We start from the raw sequence: 22,578 nt of genomic DNA, 5'->3' as shown, positions 1-22,578 counted from the left end.
ATTTTACAGCACTGATCATGAGATTCTGCACATACGTAAAACACTCAAACATCTTGTTAAAAAAATCAGTTTTTTTCTATTTTTCTGGATTTTCTTTTTACTGTTCACAATGGTTCACGAGAAGTTGGGAGCCAAAACTCCATGCCCCTCTGGCACTTGCTATTTTTTTCTCAGTTGGTAGAGAAAACTCGTTAACCGCACATATAATGATCAATGATAGAGTGCATCATCTAGAACATAATAATAATGATACATTACACCTAGCATCATCAATCATCATCAAGAACTGAAATTAAACCGGTACCAGAAAGAAAAATGCTTATCTATTGCTACAAAAATTGTTTGTTTTCTCTCTATATTGCATGTAAACGCTTGTGTCATCATAGACCATAACTTTGTGCAAAATTTAATAATTATCTCAATGTATACAACAGTTGAATCAATATTATGTCCACATAACAGTTGGCATCTGGTAATGTTAATAACTCAATACATAATCTCGATGAGGGGGAACGGACCGCTACCAACTCAGATATTTTTTTAAGATAAAACAGTACAGATTAATACATGGTTCGGTCCAAAAAGACCATGACCATCATCAGAGCCAAGTGATCAACTAGCCTGCCAGCCAGCCCTCACACGTTACCCTGATTACTGAAGTTTGAACCCCTTCCGAATTCAGTTGATAGCCACAAAGCGTCACAGTCCATGGTCCACAATATAATAGTGCGCCAGTGGAGCAGGAGAATCGAAAGCAACAGCAAAGGTAAGCATCAGATGAAGCTCGCGTGATAAGGGTTAGTAAATCAAGAGGATGGAAGAGAGGACATATCACCCAGCAAGTCAACCATCCACCTTGTCCACCAAGCAACAAGATTGCACTCCTTCTTGCCTGGGTTTGTCCACATACGGACTGAGACACCAATGCTTGCTCTGGATCGCAAGCACCTTTCAGAACATTCTGCAAGTCGTTACCCAACTGTTTTTATTTTCCTTTCAGAAACACATCTTCTGAAAGGGGCGCAGCGGTAAAGCTGTTGCCTTGTGAGTTGTTCGAAACAGCCTCTTACAGAAATGTAGGAAAAGGCTGCGTACAATAGGCCCAAAGTTGTCGGACCCTTCCCCGAACGCTGCGCAAGAGGGAGCTACGTCCACCCAGACTGCCCTTTAAACAGATCTTCTCCTTCTCCTGTTCAAAAAAAGGCAAAAGGATACGTGAAGAAGTAATTTTTCTGTCCAAGTGCTAGTGGGAAGAAGTTGGATTTGTTTAGTGAAGCCGGTAAGAGTAGTGATGTCAGGTCTAGTAAATTAAGGCATGCTGATTGATACAATTAAGTAAGGATCCTAAAGTCATGGACGACTACACAGTCTACAAAGCAGTTTTTATTTGTACGGTCGACTATTCAGGACAATTGGGCAATTGACTTTGTCAGTAGATTACAGCAGGCAGCCAATGGCAGAACAGGGAAACGCCAGTGTGAACTAGGAAGCTGCTGGTGAGCTGGTGGCAGTTGTGTAAAATCCAATTTTTATGACCTTGATTTCTTCATGGTGACTACGACTACAAGTGGACAAAACAAAATGAGAGCAAAATCTGCTTCTCTCCTTCCCCATCACACGCTTTCATGACTAGACCACCATTGATGCATCCAGTCAGGGCACAGCTCAAGCTCTTGCTTACATGCTAGTTTCACCAGAAAACCATGCAGACACTCCATTTCTCCAGCAAGACATGCAGCAAGATACTGGGCATACCTTCCCTTGGCCTTGCCCTTGTGCTGCTGTTCTGCTTGGCCCCTCCTACCAGTTGCTGCACCGAGCAGGAGAAGGGCGCCCTTCTCCAGTTCCTCGCCGAGCTCTCACAAGATGGTGGCCTCTCTGCGTCATGGCGGAATGACACGGGTTGCTGCAAGTGGGAAGGGATCACCTGCAGTCAAGATAGGACGGTCATCAATGTCTCGCTGCCTTCGAAGGGCCTTGAGGGGCACATCTCACAATCCCTTGGAAAGCTAACCGGGCTGCAGTACCTTGATCTCTCTGACAACTCGTTGTCTGGTGGTCTGCCGCTGGGATTGGTGTCGTCCAGCAGCATTACTACACTTGATGTTAGCTTTAACCAGCTCAACGGGACACTCCAAGAGCTGCTGTCATCTTCAACCCCTGGCAGGCCTCTGCAGGTACTAAACATCTCAAGCAACTTATTTGCAGGACAGTTTCCATCCTCCACATGGAAAGCAATGGAGAATCTGATCGCACTCAATGCCAGCAATAACAGCTTTACTGGGCAGATACCAACTCAATTATGTAGCACCTTGCCATCCCTCAAGGTGCTTGATCTGTGTTTGAACAAATTCAGTGGCAGCGTACCCCCAGGACTTGGTGATTGCTCCAAGCTAAGAGAGCTCAGGGCTGGGTATAACAACCTCAGTGGAAGACTCCCAGATGAACTATTCAATGCAACCTCGTTGGAATACCTGTCTTTCGCAAACAATGGTTTATATGGAGTTCTTGATAACAAGCGCATAGTCAACCTCAGAAATCTCGTAACCCTTGATCTTGGAGGGAACCAATTCAGTGGAAAGATTCCAGATTATATAGGTCAACTCAAGAGACTGGAGGAGTTCCATTTGAACAACAACAACATGTCAGGGGAGCTGCCATATGCTCTGAGCAACTGCACAAATCTCATAACAATTGACCTCAAGAGCAACAAACTCAGTGGAGAACTTAGCAATGTCAATTTCTCCAACCTGCCCAATCTAAGAACTTTAGATCTTTGGTCCAACAACTTCACCGGTACAGTTCCAGAAAGTATGTACTCATGCACTAACCTGACTGCGCTGCGGCTAGCTAACAACAAATTATATGGGCAGCTCTCATCGAGAATAGGCAATCTGAAGCACCTGTCCTTCTTGTCACTTGGTAAAAACAATTTCACAAACATCGCAAATGCGCTTCAGATCCTTAAGAGCAGCAAGAACCTTACCATCCTGCTTATTTCGTTCAATTTCAAGGGAGAGCTCATGCCAGAGGATGATAGAATTGGTGGTTTTGAGAATCTTCAGGTGTTGGACATGGATGGTTGCCGATTAACTGGAAAAATACCTTTATGGATATCAAGATTAACACAACTGAAGATGTTAATTTTAAGAAGCAATCGACTCACTGGACCAATACCGGACTGGATCAACTCCTTAAGCCGTCTCTTCTATATAGATGTGTCAAACAACACTCTTACAGGAGAAATCCCCTTAACATTCACGGAGATGCCAATGCTAAAATCAACTGACAACACAACTCATTTGGACCCAAGGGTCTTTGAGCTGCCTGTTTATACTGGCCCATCACTTCAATACCGTGTGGTTACATCTTTCCCAACAATGTTGAATCTAAGCAACAACAAATTCACAGGTGTGATCCCCCCACAGATTGGTCAGTTGAACTTGCTTGCTGTACTTGACTTCAGCTTCAACAAGTTATCTGGACAGATCCCCCAATCGATTTGCAACCTCACGAACTTGCAGGTGCTAGAGTTGTCCAGCAACAATCTCACAGGTGCTATCCCAGCTGCATTGAACACCCTGAACTTCCTTTCAGAATTCAACATTTCAAACAATGACCTAGAAGGACCTATTCCAACTGGAGGCCAGTTTAATACATTTCAGAATTCTAGTTTCAATGGGAATCCAAAGCTGTGTGGCTCTATGCTCACTCATAAATGCGGTAAAGATTCAATATCTCCATCCTCCAGAAAAAAACGAGACAAGAAGGCTGTTTTTGCAATTGCATTTGGCGTGTTCTTTGGAGGCATTGCTATTCTTTTGTTGCTGGCACGTCTCCTTGTCTCAATCAGGCAGAAGGGTTTTACAGGAAAAAATAGAAGGGAAAGTAATGGAGATGTTGAAGAACCTTCATTCTACTCCAGTTCAGAACAAACATTAGTTGTGGTGCGTATAGCACAAGGCAAGGGAGTAGAAAACAAGCTCAAATTCGCTGACATTTTGAAAGCTACGAACAACTTTGATAAGGCGAACATCATTGGATGTGGGGGTCATGGATTAGTCTACAAGGCAGAGCTATCTGATGGCTCCAAGCTGGCAATCAAAAAGCTCAATGGTGAAATGTGTCTAATGGAAAGGGAGTTCAGTGCAGAGGTTGATGCACTCTCCAGGGCACAACATGAAAATCTTGTACCACTGTGGGGTTACTGCGTCCAGGGAAACTCAAGGTTTCTCGTATATTCCTACTTGGAGAATGGAAGCCTGGATGATTGGCTCCATAACAGGGATGATGTTAGCTCATTGCTTGACTGGCCTACTCGGCTCAAGATCGCACAAGGAGCAAGCCTGGGCCTTTCTTATATCCATGATGCCTGCAACCCTCAAATTGTCCATCGTGACATCAAATCTGGTAATATCCTACTGGACAAAGAATTTAAAGCTTATGTTGCAGACTTTGGGCTAGCCAGATTGATCCTTCCCAACAACACTCATGTCACAACGGAGCTGGTAGGTACTATGGGTTACATCCCACCCGAGTATGGGCAAGCATGGGTTGCTACGCTGAGAGGTGATATATACAGTTTCGGAGTAGTGCTGCTTGAGCTGCTCACAGGAAGGCGACCTGTTTCGGTATTTTGCACACCAAAAGAACTTGTCCCATGGGTTCTACAGATGAGGTCTGAGGGAAAGCAGATTGAGATCCTGGATCCAACACTTCGAGGAACAGGGTATGAAGAGCAAATGCTGAAGGTGCTTGAAGCCGCTTGCAAGTGTGTTGACCATAATCAATTCAGGAGGCCAACTATCATGGAAGTAGCCTCCTGCCTGTCCAGTATAAACGTTGAGCCAGAGATGCAAAGATCAGCCAACATATAGTGAACTTCAAATGATAGATAATCCTTCATTTTCGTGCACGATGTACTTGCAACTTTTTAGTTCCACTAGAACTACTGCTTCTGATAATCGTATAGTTTGTTCTGTACATAGCCTGACAGACTGCCATTCTGATCTTTGTAAAGTCTTTAAGGAAAGAGTTTTGTAAAATTCATCTTACTTTCAATGTTTGTTTAAGTACTAATATGCTTAAGTCACAAGCATAGGAAAAAGGTATAAACATGTAAAATGATTGTCCTGTTTTCTCAGGGAAGCATTGAAAATGGTTTCCATTCAGATGTTTGCTTCGTATAAGCGGATTTTAGGAGCCGCCGGAGCTGGAGGTGAGTTACCGGAGTATACTTTACAACAAGTGTTTGTTGGTTCAAGTGCCAAATGAAGTGTAATGAGAGAATCTAATGCAACTATAGGCACGCGCATCAGTATTCTAAATATGTTCAACTTTGACGAGCATGGGGCAAAGTATAAACATGTGAAATGGTTATCTTGTTTTCCTAGTGAAGGATTGAGAATGTTTCCCATTCAAGTGCAGAGACTGTGTGCTGTCACTGTTTGCTTCGTACCAGCCGGAGGTGAGTTACCGAATTACTGTGCGTCAAATTTTTGGTTGGTCCATTGTCCAAGCATTGAATGGAAATATGGAATGGAATGAGAATTTGCGAATGCAACACGACTGCCATCTTTGTACTTTGAAATGCACGTCACACAGAACGCATAACAGGCATGCAGTCACAAGCAGAACACAAGAGGGATCGCGATCAGAAGCGCATAGTACGTACCAGTACCACGTCCAAGGATTACACGCGGCCAAGAAACCACCCGCCTCGCCGCCTCGGCACATACGCCCACGCTTCAGAATGCGCCTGCTCCGCGAGTCCACCCGCAGTCCAAGAACCGGCATCCGGGTCGGCATTTCGCCAAACGCCCTGAGCGCACCGGCGCTGAGCACACGAAAGGCCGTCACGTTGCGGCGGAGGGGCGAGCATGGGACGGGGCGAGCGTGTAAGCGAGGATGCGGCGCGGGTGTGGCGGCATGCGAGGAGGAGGCCGGAGGCACCTCCGGTGAGCGCGGTGGAGTGGCGACTCGCCGGCAGCCTAGAGCGATGGCGTGGTAGAGGCAGGAAACAGAGGGCGCGACTATACGAAATTACTTATGTCTCGCTTGTAGAAGACACAGTGCAGCGCCCGGAATGGGCCGGCCCAGCGGGAGCCGCAGGCATTGAGCGTTTTGTTTTCACATTTTTGTATTGTTTTTTGCTTTACCTTTTTTTTTACCTTTGCTTATGTTTCGAAATATTCTAAATATATCTACTACAAAATCACTTTACATACAGAATTGAAAATGTTAATCGTGCATATCAGCATATGTATAGAAAAATGATATGAATATATACAAAAAATGTACAATATGTATGAAAAAGGGGAGAGAACAAACATATATATGAGAAAAATGTTAATAATGTATTTAAAAAAATTAAACGTGAATAAACAAATTTTCATGGCGTATACAAAAGACATACGATGTTTATGCAAAAGAAGTAGAGATCAAAAACATACATATGAAAACATGTTAATCACCTAAGAAAAACTATTAAACATTTATAAATAGATGTTCAAAATGTATATGAAAAATTGTGACAGCACAGAAAAACATTCTTTGTGACATAATAAAAATGTTCACGTGTTTAAAAAAATTGTCTGTAACATTATAAAACTACTTCCTCTGTAAACTAATATAAGAGCGTTTAGATCACTATTTTAGTATTCTAAATGTTCTTATATTAGTTTACAGAGGGAGTATTAATCATGTATATATATATATATATATATGTTTTTTTAAATGTATATCAAATAAAAGTTTCAGATATATATATATATATGAAAAATGTACAATGAATATGAAGAAAGTAGACATCAAACATATATTTGCAAAAATGTTAATAATTGTATTCAAAAAAATTCTAATCATGTATTAAAAAACCTTAAATTCATATAAAAGATGTTCTTGATGTATGCGAAAAATGTAGACTAATTTTTTTCAATAATAATTGTGTGTTTCAAAAATATTAACATGTACAAAAATAAACATTTCACATGTGCATGAAAAATGTATGTAGAAAATATAGGAAAAACGATACGAATGACACATAGAAAAAATAGTCACCCAAAAAAAATTCTAAAACTGCAAAAAAAACGATGAAAGCCATAAAGAAAACACATAAAAAGAAAGAAAGATAGAACCCAATGAAAACCGATGGAAAAGATAGAGAAATGAAGAAAACTGAAAAAACGATGAGAAACATAGAAAGAAATAGAGAAAACAAAAAACTAGTGAAAATCGATAAAAAAACAAAGAAAACAAGTGAACAAAGAAACATAAGTTATAACAAAGAAAAAAACAAAGAAATGAGCCTAAGAACAAAAAGAACCGAAAAAAAGAACAAAAGAAAGCGAAAAGAACAAGTAAAAACTGGAGCATGCCGAACATACAGCAAGTGAATCCCTACACTAGTGGCCAGCCCGCTCGCGCCTAACGCGAGAGCTCCTTTCATCTCGCTATAAGCGAGATAACGCTCTCACGGGTAAAAGACACCAGGTCCATATGTGGGGTTTTCCTTTCGTTTTTTCCTTCTTTTTCTTTTTTCATTTTTCTTTTTCTTGCTCTTTTTCTTCTTCTTTTTTCGTTTCTCTTATTTTTCTTCTTTACTTCTTCACTTTTTTGCGAATTTTCTTTTAAAATTCACGAACATATTCTTGTTCATCGAATTCAAAAAATGTTTATCAATGTCAAAAGTCTTCATTGAATTCAAATTTTGTTCATCAGATTTACAAAATGTTCATCAAATTCAAAATTTGTTGAACGAGTTATTTTTATCATCAAATTCGAAATTTGTTCATCAATTTCAAAAAAAAATATCAAATTCTAAATTTGTTCATCAAATTAATATTTATTCATCCATTTTTTGAAATGTTCTTGAAAACAAATTTCTTTCGTCAAGTTCTAAAAATGTACATCGAATTCAAAATTTGTTCAACAAATGTTTCATCATTATTAATAATGGTCATAAAAGATTTTCCATGAAAATAAAATAATGATCATTAAAATTCAAAAGGTTCATTCTTTTGTAGTCACGGTCATTTTTTGAAATCAAGAACTGTTTTTGAATTCAGTGGACATTTTTTTGAATCTGTGAACGTTTTCTGAAATCTCAAAAAAAAAAAACAGGGGGCACCTCATGCCCCACATGGAGGGGGGGGGGGAGGGGTGCGCCTGGAGGTCACAGAATAGGAGCCCCTGGTATATGTTTGTTTTTTCACAGTTTTTTTCTTATGCTTTGTTTTCTTTGTTTTTTCAACGGTTTTCCTTGATTTTTCTTATTTATAATTTAGTTCTTGGGTTACTTAGGTTTTTTCTTGCTTTCTTTTACTTTGCTTTGTGTTTCTTTGTCGGTTTTCATTGGGTTTTGCTAACGCATGTCTACTTTTTCTCATGCACGTTGTACATTGTACAAACATGTTTTGAATAGTCTGGTGTCGCCACCATTTCTGTATTGCATGTGGCCAAGTGTGAAATCGTGAGGTGGCACCATGCAGAAACAATAAGACACTCCCTCCAATCCAAAATAAGTACCGTGTTGTTTAGTTCAAAGGGAGTGGTTTTCAGCCAACGAGAGGAGAGATGAGAGAGCGGGCTGTCGCACGATTGCGAAGACCCCGCGCCCATGAGCTAGTAGCTACATCAACATGGTGAAACACAAACGTGTGGCCGGCCTGTTGAGTTGTGTTGTTGCCTTTTCTGCTCCCACGGCAGTTCTTCAGAGTTCAGTCCGCACTGCACCTGAAAATAGCATGTGCGCCACCGCAGAAGAAAACAGAGAGATCAGCGATTCCATAAACACTAACAGGACATCAAGAACGATGCAACGCCACCGCTCAAGTTCGCGAGAGCCTTAATTAAGTAGAGCGGCTGGCACTTGCTATTATTTTTTTCTCAATCACAAGGGGGAAATCATTAACCACACCTATAATGAGCAATGATAGAGTGCAGCATCTAAGAAGCAATAACGACGGTACAGTGCAGCTAGCATCAGCACATCAGCATCCAAGCAATGTGATTCTTAACACCAATTATTCAGCTATAATTGATACTCCTACATGGTTCTTTCCACACGAGCATCGTCAGAGCCAGGTGATGAACCAGCCCGCCATTGCCAGAGCTCACACGCTACCCAGTTTACTTTGAATCCTTTGAATACCTTCAAATTCAGACGATAACCACAAAGCCTTACGGTCCATGGTCCGCAATAGTGAGCCGGTGGAGCCAGGAGAACGGAAAACAACAGCAGACGTATCCATCGGACGAAGCTCGCGTCATATAAGGGGGTAAGTAAAGTAAACGCCTAAAATCAAGAGGATGGAAGAGATAACAGATCACCCAGCAGGTCAACCATCCACCCCGTCCATCAAGCAACAGCATTGCACTTCTTCTTGCCCTCCACTTGGCCATGTCCACACACTGACTTTGACAACGATGATTGCTCTCGAGCACGAGCGCCTTTTCGGAAACGGTCTTTCTTTCCCCTCGTGCTCTTTCATGATTAGACCGCCATTTATGCTTTGTCCAGTCAGGCCACAACATAAGCCCTGGTTCCCATGCTAGTTCCACCACCAATAAACCATGAAGACACACCATTTCTCCAGCAGGGGACACAGCAGGATATTGCACATACCTTCCCTTGCTCTTGTGTTGTTGCTCTGCTTGGTCTCGTCTACGAGTTCCTGCACGGAGCAGGAGAAGGCCTCCCTCCTCCAGCTCCTCGCCGGGCTTTCACAAGACGGCGGCCTCGCTGTCTCCTGGCAGCATGGCACGGATTGCTGCCAGTGGGAAGGCATCACCTGCAGGCAAGATACGACGATCACCGATGTCTTGCTGGCTTCAAAGGGCCTTGAGGGGCACGTCTCAGAGTCCCTTGGGAACCTAACAGGGCTGCGGCACCTTAACCTCTCCCACAACTCACTCTCCGGTGGTCTGCCACTGGAACTGGTATCATCCAGCAGCATCCTTGTCCTTGACATCAGCTATAATCAGTTCAACGGAACACTGCCAGAGCTGTCAGCTTCGACCCCTGCCCGGCCACTCAAGGTACTCAACATCTCAAGCAACTTCTTTACAGGACAGTTCACATCCACCAAATGGAAGGGAATGGAGAATCTGGTCGCGCTCAATGCCAGCAACAACAGATTTACTGGGCAGGTACCAACTCATTTCTGTAACACCTCCCCAGACATCTCTGTGCTTGATCTGTCTTTCAACCGCTTCAGCGGCAGTCTCCCCCAAGGCCTTGGTGATTGTTCAAAGATGATAGAGCTCAGGGCAGGGTACAACGACCTCAGTGGAACTATCCCAGATGAACTCTTCAATGCTACTTCGTTGGAATACCTGTCTCTTTCTAACAATCATTTGCATGGAGTTCTTGAAGACGCACACATATTTAACCTCAGAAATCTGTCTACCCTTGATCTTGGAGGGAACAATCTCAGTGGTAAGGTTCCAGATTCCATAGGCCAGCTCAAGAAATTGCAGGAGCTCCATTTGAACAACAACAATATGTCAGGGGAGCTGCCATCGGCTGTGAGCAATTGCATAAATCTGATAATAATTGACCTCAAGAGCAACAATTTCAGTGGAGAACTTGCCAATGTGAATTTCTCCAACCTGCACAACCTAAAAACTTTAGACCTTCTGTACAACAACTTCACCGGGAAAGTTCCAGAAAGCATATACTCTTGCAGCAATATGACTGCACTGCGGTTATCTGGCAACAAATTACATGGGCAGCTTTCACCACGAATAGGTGACCTGAAGTACCTCACATTCCTGTCACTTGGTAAAAATTCTTTTAAAAACATCACAAATGCACTTCACATCCTTCAGAGCTGCAGGAACCTTACCACCCTGCTTATAGGGCAGAATTTCATAGGAGAGCACATGCCAGAGTTAGAGAAAGTTGAAGGTTTTGAGAAACTTCAGGTTTTGGACATTGGAGGATGCCCATTGTTTGGAAAAATGCCTCTTTGGATATCAAATCTAGCAAATTTAGAGGTGTTAGTCTTATCTAACAATAAACTCACTGGATCAATACCAGCATGGATCAAAGCCCTAAAGCACCTCTTCTATCTAGACGTAAGAAACAACACCCTCACAGGGGAAATTCCAACAATATTGATGGATATGCCAACGCTAATGTCAGAGAATAAAGAAGCTCATTTGGACCCCAGGCTCTTCGAGTTGCCTGTTTATAAGAGCCCATCACTCCAATACCGCATACCCATTGCTTTCCCTAAAGTGCTGGATCTAAGCAACAATAAATTCACCGGTGAGATACCTCTGGAGATTGGTCAGTTGAAAGCTGTCCTTTCACTCAATTTCAGCTTCAACTACTTGACAGGACGGATTCCACAATCAATATGCAATCTAACAAATCTGCTGGTGCTAGACTTGTCCAGCAACAATCTTACAGGTGCAATCCCAGGTGCATTGAATAGTCTGAACTTCCTTTCAGGATTCAACATTTCTAACAATGATCTAGAAGGCCCTATTCCATCCGGAGGGCAGCTTAATACATTTCCAAATTCTAGTTTTGATGGGAATCCAAAGTTGTGTGGCTCTATGCTCACCCACAAATGTGCATCAGCTTCAACACCTCTAGTCTCCCAAAATCAAAGAAATAAGAAGGTTATTTTTGCAATCACATTTAGTGTGTTCTTTGGAGGCATTGCTATTGTTTTGTTGCTGGGGTGTCTCTTTGTCTCAATCAGGATGAAGGGTGTTACAGCAACAAGTCAAAGGGGGAATAATGGAGACGTTGATGCATCTTCATTCTACTCCAGTTCAGAGAAAACATTAGTGGTGATGTGGATGCCACAAGGCAATGGAGAAGACAACAAGATCAACTTTAGTGACATTTTGAAAGCCACGAACAACTTTGACAAGGAAAACATTATTGGATGCGGAGGTTATGGCTTAGTCTACAAGGCAGAACTACCTGATGGCTCCAAGCTGGCAATTAAAAAGCTCCACGATGAAATGTGTCTGATGGAAAGGGAGTTCAGGGCAGAGGTTGATGCACTCTCCATGACACAGCATCAAAATCTCGTACCACTATGGGGTTACTGCATCCAGGGAAACTCAAGGCTGCTCATATATTCCTACATGGAGAATGGCAGCCTAGATGATTGGCTTCATAACAGGGATGATGACGTTAGCTCATGTTTTGACTGGCCAACTCGGCTCAAGATCGCACAAGGAGCAAGCCTGGGACTTTCTTATATCCATGATGTCTGCAAGCCTCAGATTGTCCACCGTGACATCAAATCCAGTAACATCCTACTGGACAAAGAATTTAAAGCTTATGTTGCTGATTTTGGGCTAGCCAGATTGATTGTTCCCAACAGAACTCATGTTACAACTGAGTTGGTCGGCCTATGGGTTACATCCCCCCTGAGTATGGGCAAGCATGGGTTGCTACCTTGAGAGGTGATATATACAGTTTTGGAGTAGTCCTGCTTGAGCTGCTCACTGGAATGCGACCTGTTTCAGTCCTATCTACATCAAAAGAACTTGTCCCATGGGTTCTACAGTTGAGGTCTGAGGGCAAGCAGATTGAGGTCTTGGATCCAACACTTCGAGGAATAGGATACGAAGAGCAAATGCTGAAGGTGGTTGAAATCGCTTGCAAGTGTGTCAATCATAATCAATTCAGGAGGCCAGCTATGATGGAAGTAGCCTCCTGCCTGGCCAGTATAGACGATGACCAACAGATGCAAAGAACAGCCAAGATAGAAGGAACAACACATGATAGATAATGTATTTTCGTGCACAATGTACATGTACTTTCTTAGTTTCATACAACTACTACTTCTGATAATCTTAGAGATTTATGTTTGTACTCTGTACAGAGCCGCGCAGGTTGCCATTTTCAGCTTTATACGTTCTTCTTTAAGGAAAGATTTTTATAAAATCCATCATCCTTTAATATTATTTTTGCGAGGACCTTTGGATGTCCCTCTATATACGTATTATACTATATGTTTTATGTTTCACAAGCATGAGACAAAGTATAAACATGTGAAATGACCATCTTGTTTTGTCACTGAAAGATTGAAAGTGGTTTCAATTCAAGTTCTTTGAGCTGTTTGCTTTGGATCAGCGGTTTTAAAAAGCACCAGAGTTGGAGGTGAACTGCCGAGCTACTAGACTAGATACAGCAAATGCTTGGTTGGTCCAAGCGTCAAACAAAAGGGGTGAGAATTTGAGAATGCAATTGCAGAAAGTAGCTACTAGCAGAACAAGAGAGGCGTGGCTAAAAAAAACACCTGCCTTGCATCGCAGCTTCAGAATGCCGGAGGATTCAGGGGCGAAGAAACCACCTGCCTTGCATCGCAGCTCGCTCCTCCGGCATATACAAATAGGCCTGGAAACGCGTCCCAGGCCTGACCTACGAGCCCGATCCAGCTTCTCGAGGGCAACCCTCGCGGCGGTTCAGAGAAACCGCCGCATCCGGGTCGGCATTCTGCCGAACGGCCTGAGCGCGCTGCTGCCGAGGCGGCCTGCGCTGGGCACGAAAGGCCGGCATTGAGTCAGAGGGGTAGATGCCAGCGTGCGCGTGGAAGCAAGGGCGCGGCGCGAGTACGGGGGCATGCGAGAGAAGGAAGGAAGGGCGAGCGATGGCGATAGAGCGGGGAAAGCGAAGCCCGTGGAGAGGTTTATACGGCCTTGGGGCTTTGCTACGTCCGTGTGTTTTCACTTTTCAGCCGCGCTATATGCCTCAACGGCTCCATAGTTATTACAGTCAATAAAGGGGAAATGGAGCACCCCGGATGCCACGCACCGCTATATGAAAAATAGCATTTGAAAAATATCAAAATATTTAAAAAATTCTGAGACTTTGGGATATCAAACCTGGGTGTTCATTGTACACCCGTATTTATTTTCGTGGGGAATGGATGCCCGTGATATTCGCGGCGCAGGAATTACGGTCCGACATATGATACAACCAATTTTTTCCTCTATACATATGATTCTTTTTCTCTTTTTTACTAACATGACCACGGGCACCAATTCCTCATGAAATTGAACACGGGTGCACAACGGACACCTAGATTTCACATCCCAAAATTCAGAAAATTTTGAAATTTTCTAATGTGTTTTCTAATGCTATATTCATATAATGGTGTGTGGCATCAGAGAGCCAGAAATCCTCTTCCTGTAATAAAGTTCTCTCTTTCTCTCTCTCTCTCTCTCTCTCTCTCTCTCCTAGAATGCATTTGTAACTTATTTAACAAAAGCAAAAATCCCATTTGGCTCCTAAGTACGGGCCAGTTCTTTTGGGCGATTCTTCCAAGCTTTTTTCAGAATCGTCACTTCATTTCAATGACTATTATAATTCAAACGGCAATTTTTTCGACAGCTACGATTTTCAAATGGTTATAATTCCAAGTATATACTTGGAATTCGACGCCTCCTTCATCCAGCAAGGACGAACTCATTCTTGCGTCATTCGCAGACCGCGAGGAGCATGAGCAGGTCAATGCTCGACTCCATGGTGGCTCCAAGCCAAGGCGTCGGACAAACAATCGCGGGAGAAATGTCGCGTATGCATGCTACACCGTGGTGGAAAGACTATTTTCTCACCTGCTCCTGTCAGCCCCAGTATCTGCATATAATAATAGTAAAACAATCCAAGCTGCGGCTTCTCAGCCTCCAGCGGTAGCGCCGGCGGCTTGCCCCGGCGGAGACCGCCCTGCAATGTCACCCATCACAACACCAGCCTCTCTGCCTCTAGCTCCAGCGCCAGCTGCTCAAGCTCGCCGTCGCCGCATCGCCATGCGCGTCGTCGCCGTTGTGCGCAAGCATCGGAACCAAGGGCCGTTGGCAAGCCTCACACGCCACCCCAGTTTACTGTCAAATTTGAACGGCTTCAGAATTCAGATAATGGCCACAGAGCGTCACAGTCCATGGTCCACAATAGTGTGCCAGTGGAGCCGGGAGGACGGAAACACAAGCAGATGTATCCATCAGACAGAGCACGTGTGATAAGGTCAAGAGGATGGAAGAGACCAAAGATCGCCCGCCCCGCCCCGCCCCGCCACAGGCTGACCGAGACGCAGATGATTCCTCTCGATCGCGCCCACCTTTCGGTATGATCTCCCCATGAACTATCTCTGCAAATCTCCACCAACCGTTTCTTTTTGAATGCGTGGCGTTTCCTGTTCACAAAAGGGTGCATGCATCAAGAAGTGATCAGAGAAATAATCTATGGCACGTGGTAAAAATTCTATAAGGATTGAGTCAGAAATAGTAGACGGCTACAAAAGAAAGATTTTGCACGGTCAGAGTCTGAACCAGCCGTTTTTCCTTTGTGCTGACTACGACTGCAAGGAGCACAACACCTTCTTCTTTCCCGTCAAGCTCTTCAATGATTAGACAGCCATTGATGCTCAGATTTCCAGGCTAGTTTCACCAGAAAACCATGCAGACGCTCCAGTTTTCAAACAAGACACAGAGCAAGAAATTGCACGTGCCTTCATTTGCCCTTGCCCTTGTGCTGCTCATCTCCTTGGCCTCTCTCACCAGCTCCTGCAGCGAGCAGGAGAGGGGCTCCCTTCTCCAGTTCCTCGCCGGGCTCTTGCAAGACGGTGGACTCGCTGCTTCATGGCAGAACGGCACGGATTGCTGCAAGTGGGAAGGGATCACCTGCAGGCAAGATAGGACGGTCACCCATGTCTTGCTGCCTTTTAAGGGTCTCGAGGGGAACATCTCACGGTCCCTTGGGATCCTCGACAGGCTGCAGCACCTTGATCTCTCTCACAACTCGCTGTCCGGTGCTCTGCCGTTGGAATTGGTGTCGTCCAGCAGCATCAAAATCCTTGATGTCAGCTTTAACCAGCTCAATGGAACACTCCACGAGTTGCCTTCTTCGGCCCCTCCCCGACCTCTCCAGGTACTGGACATCTCAAGCAACTTATTTGCAGGACACTTTCCATCCATCACGACGGAGAATCTGGTCACACTCAATGCCAGCAATAACAGCTTTACTGGGCAGATACCAACTCAACTCTGTAGTACCTCACCATCCCTCACTGTGCTTGAACTGTGTTTCAACGAATTCAGTGGCAGCATCCCCCCAAGTCTTGGTAATTGCTCCAGGCTGAGAGTGCTCGGGGCTGGATACAACAACCTCAGTGGAGTAATCCCAAATGAACTCTTCTACACAACATCATTGGAGTACCTGTCATTTCCTAACAACGATTTACATGGAGCTATCGATGGTACAAACATAACCAACCTCAGAAATCTTGTAACCCTTGATCTTGGAAGGAACAGCTTCAGCGGCAAGATTCCAGTTTCTATAGGACAGCTCAAGAAATTGGAGGAGCTCCGTTTGGACGACAACAACATGTCAGGGGAGCTGCCATCTGCTCTGAGCAACTGCACAAATCTGATAACAGTTGACCTCAAGAGCAATAATTTCAGCGGAGAACTTACAAAGGTCAATTTTTCCCACCTTCCCAATCTAAGAACATTAGATGTTTTCTTGAACAACTTCAGCGGCACAATTCCAGATAGCATATACTCTTGCAGCAATCTGACAGCACTGCGGCTAGCTGGCAACAATTTATCTGGGCAGCTTTCTCCACAAATAGCCAATCTGAAGTACCTCACCTTCATGTCACTTACTGACAATTCTTTCAAAAATATCACAAATGCACTTCACATCCTTAAGAGATGCAAGAACCTCACCACCCTGCTTATTGCACTCAACTTCAGGGGAGAGATCATGCCAAAGGATGACAAAATTGATGGTTTTGAGAATCTTCAGGTTTTGGGTATGGGAGGATGCGAATTGTCTGGCCAAATACCACACTGGATATCAAAGCTAGGAAATTTACAAATATTAGTATTGTCTGACAATCGGCTCAATGGGTCAATACCAGCCTGGATCAAAACCCTAAGCAACCTGTTCTATCTGGACATATCAAACAATAGCTTCACCGGGAGGATTCCAACAGCAATTATGGATATGCCAATGCTGAAGTCAGAGAAGAGTAAAGCCCATTTAGACCCAAGGGTATTTGAGCTACCTGTTTATAGTAGTCCATCACGACAATACCGTGTACCCACTGCTTTGCCTAAAGTCCTGGATCTAAGCAAGAACAAATTCACTGGTGTGATCCCCCTGGAGATCGGTCAGATGAAAGCCCTTCTTTCACTCAATTTCAGCTTCAACCACTTGACAGGACACATCCCACAATCAATATGCAATCTCACAAAACTGCAGGTGTTGGACTTGTCGGCCAACAATCTGACAGGTGAAATCCCAGCTGCATTAAACAGCCTGCACTTTCTTTCAGCATTCAACATTTCGAACAATGACCTCAAAGGGCCTATTCCATCTGGAGGCCAGTTTAATACATTTCAGAATTCTAGCTTCGACGGGAATCCGGAGCTCTGTGGTTCTGTACTCGCTCATAAATGTGGTTCAGCTTCAACCCCTCTAATCTCCCCAAAACAACGAAATAAGAAGGCCATTTTTGGAATTGCATTTGGTGTGTTCTTTGGAGGCATTGCTATTCTTTTGTTGCTGGGGCGTCTCTTTGTCTCAATCAGGATGAAGGGTGTTACAGCAACAAGTCAAAGGGGGAATAATGGAGACGTTGATGCATCTTCATTTTACTCCAGTTCAGAGAAAACATTAGTAGTGATGTGGATGCCACAAGGCAATGGAGAAGAAAACAAGCTCAAATTCAGTGACATTTTGAAAGCCACGAACAACTTTGATAAGGAAAACATTATTGGATGCGGAGGTTATGGATTAGTCTACAAGGCAGAACTACCTGATGGCTCCAAGGTGGCAATTAAAAAGCTCCATGATGAAATGTGTCTGATGGAAAGGGAGTTCAGGGCAGAGGTTGATGCACTCTCCACGACACAACATCAAAATCTTGTACCACTATGGGGTTACTGCATCCAGGGAAACTCAAGGCTCCTCATATATTCCTACATGGAGAATGGCAGCCTAGATGATTGGCTTCATAACAGGGATGATGATGTTAGCTCATGTTTTGACTGGCCAACTCGGCTCAAGATCGCACAAGGAGCAAGCCTGGGACTTTCTTATATCCATGAAGTCTGCAACCCTCAAATTGTCCATCGAGACATCAAATGCAGTAATATCCTACTGGACAAAGAATTTAAAGCTTATGTTGCAGATTTTGGGCTAGCCAGATTGATCCTTTCCAACAAAACTCATGTCACAACTGAGCTAGTCGGCACGATGGGTTACATTCCCCCGGAGTATGGGCAGGCATGGGTTGCTACATTGAGAGGCGACATCTACAGTTTCGGAGTAGTCTTGCTTGAGCTGCTTACTGGAATGCGGCCTCTTCCAATCCTATCCACATCAAAAGAACTTGTCCCATGGGTGCTGGAGATGAGGTCTGAGGGAAAGCAGGCTGAGGTCCTGGATCCAACCATTCGAGGCACAGGAAATGAAGAGCAAATGCTGAAGGTGCTTGAAGTCGCTTGCAAATGTGTCAACCACAATCAATTCATGAGGCCAACGATCATGGATGTAGTCTCTTGCCTGGCCAGTATAGACGCTGAGCACAGATGCAAAGATCAGTCATGATACAATGAACTACACACTATATAATCTTGTATTCTCATGCATGGTGTACTTGTAAGTTGTAACTTTATAGTTTCAGTAGGACTACTACTTCTGATAAACCTACAGTTTGTTTTTCACTTTGTACAGAGCCTAACAGATAGCCATTTGTCTTTTACTTTGTACAGAGCCTAACAGATAGCCATTTGTCTTTTACTTTGTACAGAGCCTAACAGATAGCCATTTGTCTTTTACTTTGTACAGAGCCAAACAGATTGCCATTTTGAGCTATACGTACTTCTTCAAGGAAAGATCTTTGTAAAATTCATCACCCTTTAGATGTGTTCTGTTTTCTTCTGCAAGAACCTTTAGATGTTTCTCGAACTTATTATACTCCTATGAATTTAAGTTTCACAAGCATGGACAACGTATACACATGTGAAATGACCATCTTGTTTTAGCTGTGAAAGATTGAAAATGGTTTCCATTCAAGTGCAGATGCCATGTAACGCCAGCTGTTTTTACATACCACCGGAGTTGGCGGTGAATCGCCGAATTACTAGCTACAGAAACTGTTTTTTTTTTGTGGGAACCTTTAAATGTTTCTCGAAGTATTATATATGCTTAAGTTTCACAAGCATGGATACACATGTGAAATGACTATCTTTTTTTTATCCGTGGAAGGTTGAAAATGGACTCCATTCAAGTGCCTTTATCATGTGCTGTCAGCAGTAGTTTGCTTCGTATCAGCTGTTTTTACATGCCATCAGAGTTTGCGGTGAATTACCGAATTACTAGCTATGGCAATGTTTGGTTGGTCCAAGATTCAAATGAATTGACCAGGAAATTGAGGATCTAATGCAACTGCCATGGTCAAAATGTATACAAGTCGAATGGAGTGGAATGAGAAATTGAGAATCTAATAATACGGCTAGCTTCTGAAACACATATAACTCAGCAGGCACAAGCGGTATTTCGACACTGGCAGAACACGAGAGGAATGGCGGTCAGAAGCACCAACAACGTACCATGTCCAAGGACTGACGCGGCCGAAAACCCACCAGCACACACAAAGACGCGTCAGAACGCGTCCCAAGCTTGGTCTGTGAGCCCGAATCAGCTTCGCGATGGCCACCGCAACGGTTTACGAACCGCCATCCGGGTCGGCATTCCGCCGAACGGCCAGAGCGCGCTGCTGCCCCGGCGACAGGCGCTGGGCGTGGATGGCTGGCGCTGTATCGGGGGGATATAGATGGCGGCGCACGCGTGGAACAGAACCGGCGTGGTAGCGAGGATGCGTCGCGGGTACGGGAGGAGGAGAGGGCACTTCCGGTGAGAGTAGCCGACGCAACGGAGTGGCGACTCGCCGGGAGCGAAGAGCGATGGCGTCAGAGCCGCGAAAGGACAGAGAGCTTCTCCCGCTAGTCCCTTTCTTAAAATTTGGTTCCCTTTTTAGCCTCAAAAATCATTTTCTTCTTTATTTAACACTCAAACTTCATTTTATGCCTTATGTAACACTTCTATCCATTTTTCCATCCAAAGGTATTAACTAGCACATGCAAAGACAATTTTACCCCTGATAATAGTATCTCACCAGAAAAGAATGGAGAAGGCCAGAAGGGGCATGAACGAACAAAAAAAAATAAGGAGAATCCGCGCTCTTGCCTCTTTGCTTTTTTCCTTTCCTTCCTTCCTTCCAATTCAGTCCGCTCTTTCCTTCCACCATCGCCAAACTTGCCACGTATTGCAGCTCGGTCCGTGAGAGGCTGGCACGGCATGCATCAAGTTCTGTGTCCCCTACGATAGCCTCTTCCTCCTCACCGCGGGTTGGGGCGGGCGAGGGACCCGCGGTGGTGTACCACGAGCGCACGACGCTGATCCAGGTCAGAGTAGGCTGGAATTACCCGTGCCATCCCCCTGCCATCCCTCCCAAGCCATAGGTTGTATCTTCCTCCGGTGCGCCGAGGCCGCTGCCATCTCCCGTGCACAGCGGCGCCAAGGCCATCGGCCGTATCCGTCCATCCGTGCATCAAGGCCGATACGAGGTGGTCGTCAACTGGGGCCCCTGTGTTGTTGGAGCTGGCCATGGGCTGTTGTACGCCGGCGCCCGTTCCGGAATGATGTACGACTATGTCAACTACAGTCACCACATCTTCCACATGTACATGCTCGTCGGGATCCTATTTTCATGCAATGACGTGCACACATCCATCCGGTGTGTGTATAGTATATAAACATGCATGCAGCCATGCAGGGACTCGACCAACTAATAAACTGGCTAACAAACATACTACATGTGTCACCATGACACGACTAATTACTAGTAGTACTAATGCATGCAGCCAAGACTAGAACCAACAGATAGAAGTTATCAGAAGCTTAATGTGTACAAATTAATATGCTACAGTAGAGGTGAATGAATTCATCACTGTTCCACTCATCATCATCATATTATTATTATTACTCATATAAATACCTTTTTGTTTACTTATTCAAGCATGAAAAGAAAATATCACATTACCTTTGTGTTTGCATGTAAATAATCTGTTCACATACTATACTAGGGGTAAAGCAGTCTTTTTAGGTCAGACTTAACACCGTTAATAGCTAAAACTGACGGGAGTGTCACATAAAGAACAAATTGAAGTTTGAGTGTCAAAAAGGGAAGAAAATAAAATTTTAGACCAAAAAGGGAACCAAATTTTAAAAGAGGGCCAAATAAGGAATTCTCTCATGGTTGCGCCGCCGAGAGCGAAAGCAGGAGCACGCTCGCGTGGGCCAGCCCAACGCGCATTTTTGAAAGTTCATGACTTTGAAAAAAAAATCATTGATTCTGAAAAAATAATCACAAATTTGAAAAAAGATCATCGAATTTTTTCTAAATCACTGATTTTGAAAAATCTTCATAAATTCAGAAAAGGTATGTGGACTTGAAAACGTTCATTTGTTCAAAAAAGGTTCACAGATTTGCACAAAAGTTCGTGGATTTGAAAAAAGCCCAGTGGTTTTAAAAAAGGGTTCACATATTTTTTTAAAGTTCAAGAGTTTAAAAATATTTTTGAATTCAAAAAATTTCACACATTTAAAAAAATAAAAAGGACAAAAGTGAAGAAAATAAAAATAAAAAGAAACAAAACCATTGAGAAAACCAAAAAATGAACAAAAAAGGGAGGGCAGCTTCTAGAAGATTGCAAACCGGGGCAGGGACGCTTCGCGTTGGTGCTTTATACAAGACGGCCAATAAATAATCTATCGAGTGGAGGGGTGCGTGCATGTTTGTACAAATGGCTTTAAACTTCACCTGAAGCGTTAAACAGGAGTTGGTGAAAAGGAAACCTCTTTTCACTAGTAAGTGTGCACGTGTAACACATGTCTATTTAAACTAATAAATGTATATATGTAACACGCGTTTATTTAGATTAACACACTATACTAAACTTAATACAAGACAATTTATTCATAAATTTGAATTTTCCCTATAAAATACACAATCCCTTATTCCCTACTCGTACAAACAATTTAAAATATCGTTTCTCCTTAATCAACGTATCTCCTGTATTAAAAGACCACCCAGTGTTCCCAATGCATAAAACTCAAAATTATTTAGAAGATTCATCATGATTCTTCATATGCACACATTTATGCAAGTATAATCACACATGAAAATGTCACTTAGGACAAGCTAAGAAACCGTTTCAGTGCCAACAAACTCCAGTCAAGAATTATTATTACAATTGAGTGTCAACCACAATAGTGGGAAGAGACCTCTATGGTTTGTTGAAAAAATGAAGCCATTGTCAGATAGAGAAGTGTAGAGATGTCTTGACTGCATAGAATCAGCTGTGAAACAAGACAAAAAATGCTAGTTGGACCATCTGATTCTACTATTGCACACAAATATCGTAATGTCTGAAAGCAAGAAAAATGGCTTACTTTATTATGAAAATAGAACATGTAAACCAAATAAAAATTACAGTGATAAATTGCATAATTATACTTATTATTCACTGGACAAA

The 22,578-nt window shown here is 43.4% G+C and overlaps 2 long non-coding RNA genes and 3 pseudogenes across 2 annotated transcripts; 3 read left to right on the top strand and 2 right to left on the bottom strand.

The window, feature by feature from the left end:
* Positions 1-383: 383 nt before the first annotated feature.
* LOC125515718 (uncharacterized) lies at positions 384-6,077 on the bottom strand. Its single transcript, XR_007287100.2, has 2 exons — positions 5,675-6,077; positions 384-1,189 (listed from the first exon to the last, which is right to left on the bottom strand). It is a non-coding gene; the product is annotated as an uncharacterized LOC125515718 (long non-coding RNA).
* LOC147964267 (tyrosine-sulfated glycopeptide receptor 1 pseudogene) lies at positions 1,689-5,079 on the top strand (annotated as a pseudogene).
* Positions 6,078-8,789: 2,712 nt separating the features above from the next.
* LOC125515717 (tyrosine-sulfated glycopeptide receptor 1 pseudogene) lies at positions 8,790-12,936 on the top strand (annotated as a pseudogene).
* A 1,595-nt stretch (positions 12,937-14,531) lies between these two features.
* On the bottom strand, positions 14,532-20,030 carry LOC147964266 (uncharacterized). The gene is made up of 2 exons (XR_015607496.1): positions 19,591-20,030; positions 14,532-15,164 (listed from the first exon to the last, which is right to left on the bottom strand). It is a non-coding gene; the product is annotated as an uncharacterized LOC147964266 (long non-coding RNA).
* On the top strand, positions 15,174-18,778 carry LOC125515716 (tyrosine-sulfated glycopeptide receptor 1 pseudogene; annotated as a pseudogene).
* Positions 20,031-22,578: the final 2,548 nt, after the last annotated feature.

Source organism: Triticum urartu, chromosome 6A, assembly GCF_056163025.1.
Source record: "Triticum urartu cultivar PI428250 chromosome 6A, HENAU_Tu73, whole genome shotgun sequence".
Taxonomy (NCBI): domain Eukaryota; kingdom Viridiplantae; phylum Streptophyta; class Magnoliopsida; order Poales; family Poaceae; genus Triticum; species Triticum urartu.
The sequence above is the reverse complement of the archived record's forward strand: the minus strand, read 5'-3'. Positions and strand labels throughout refer to the sequence as shown.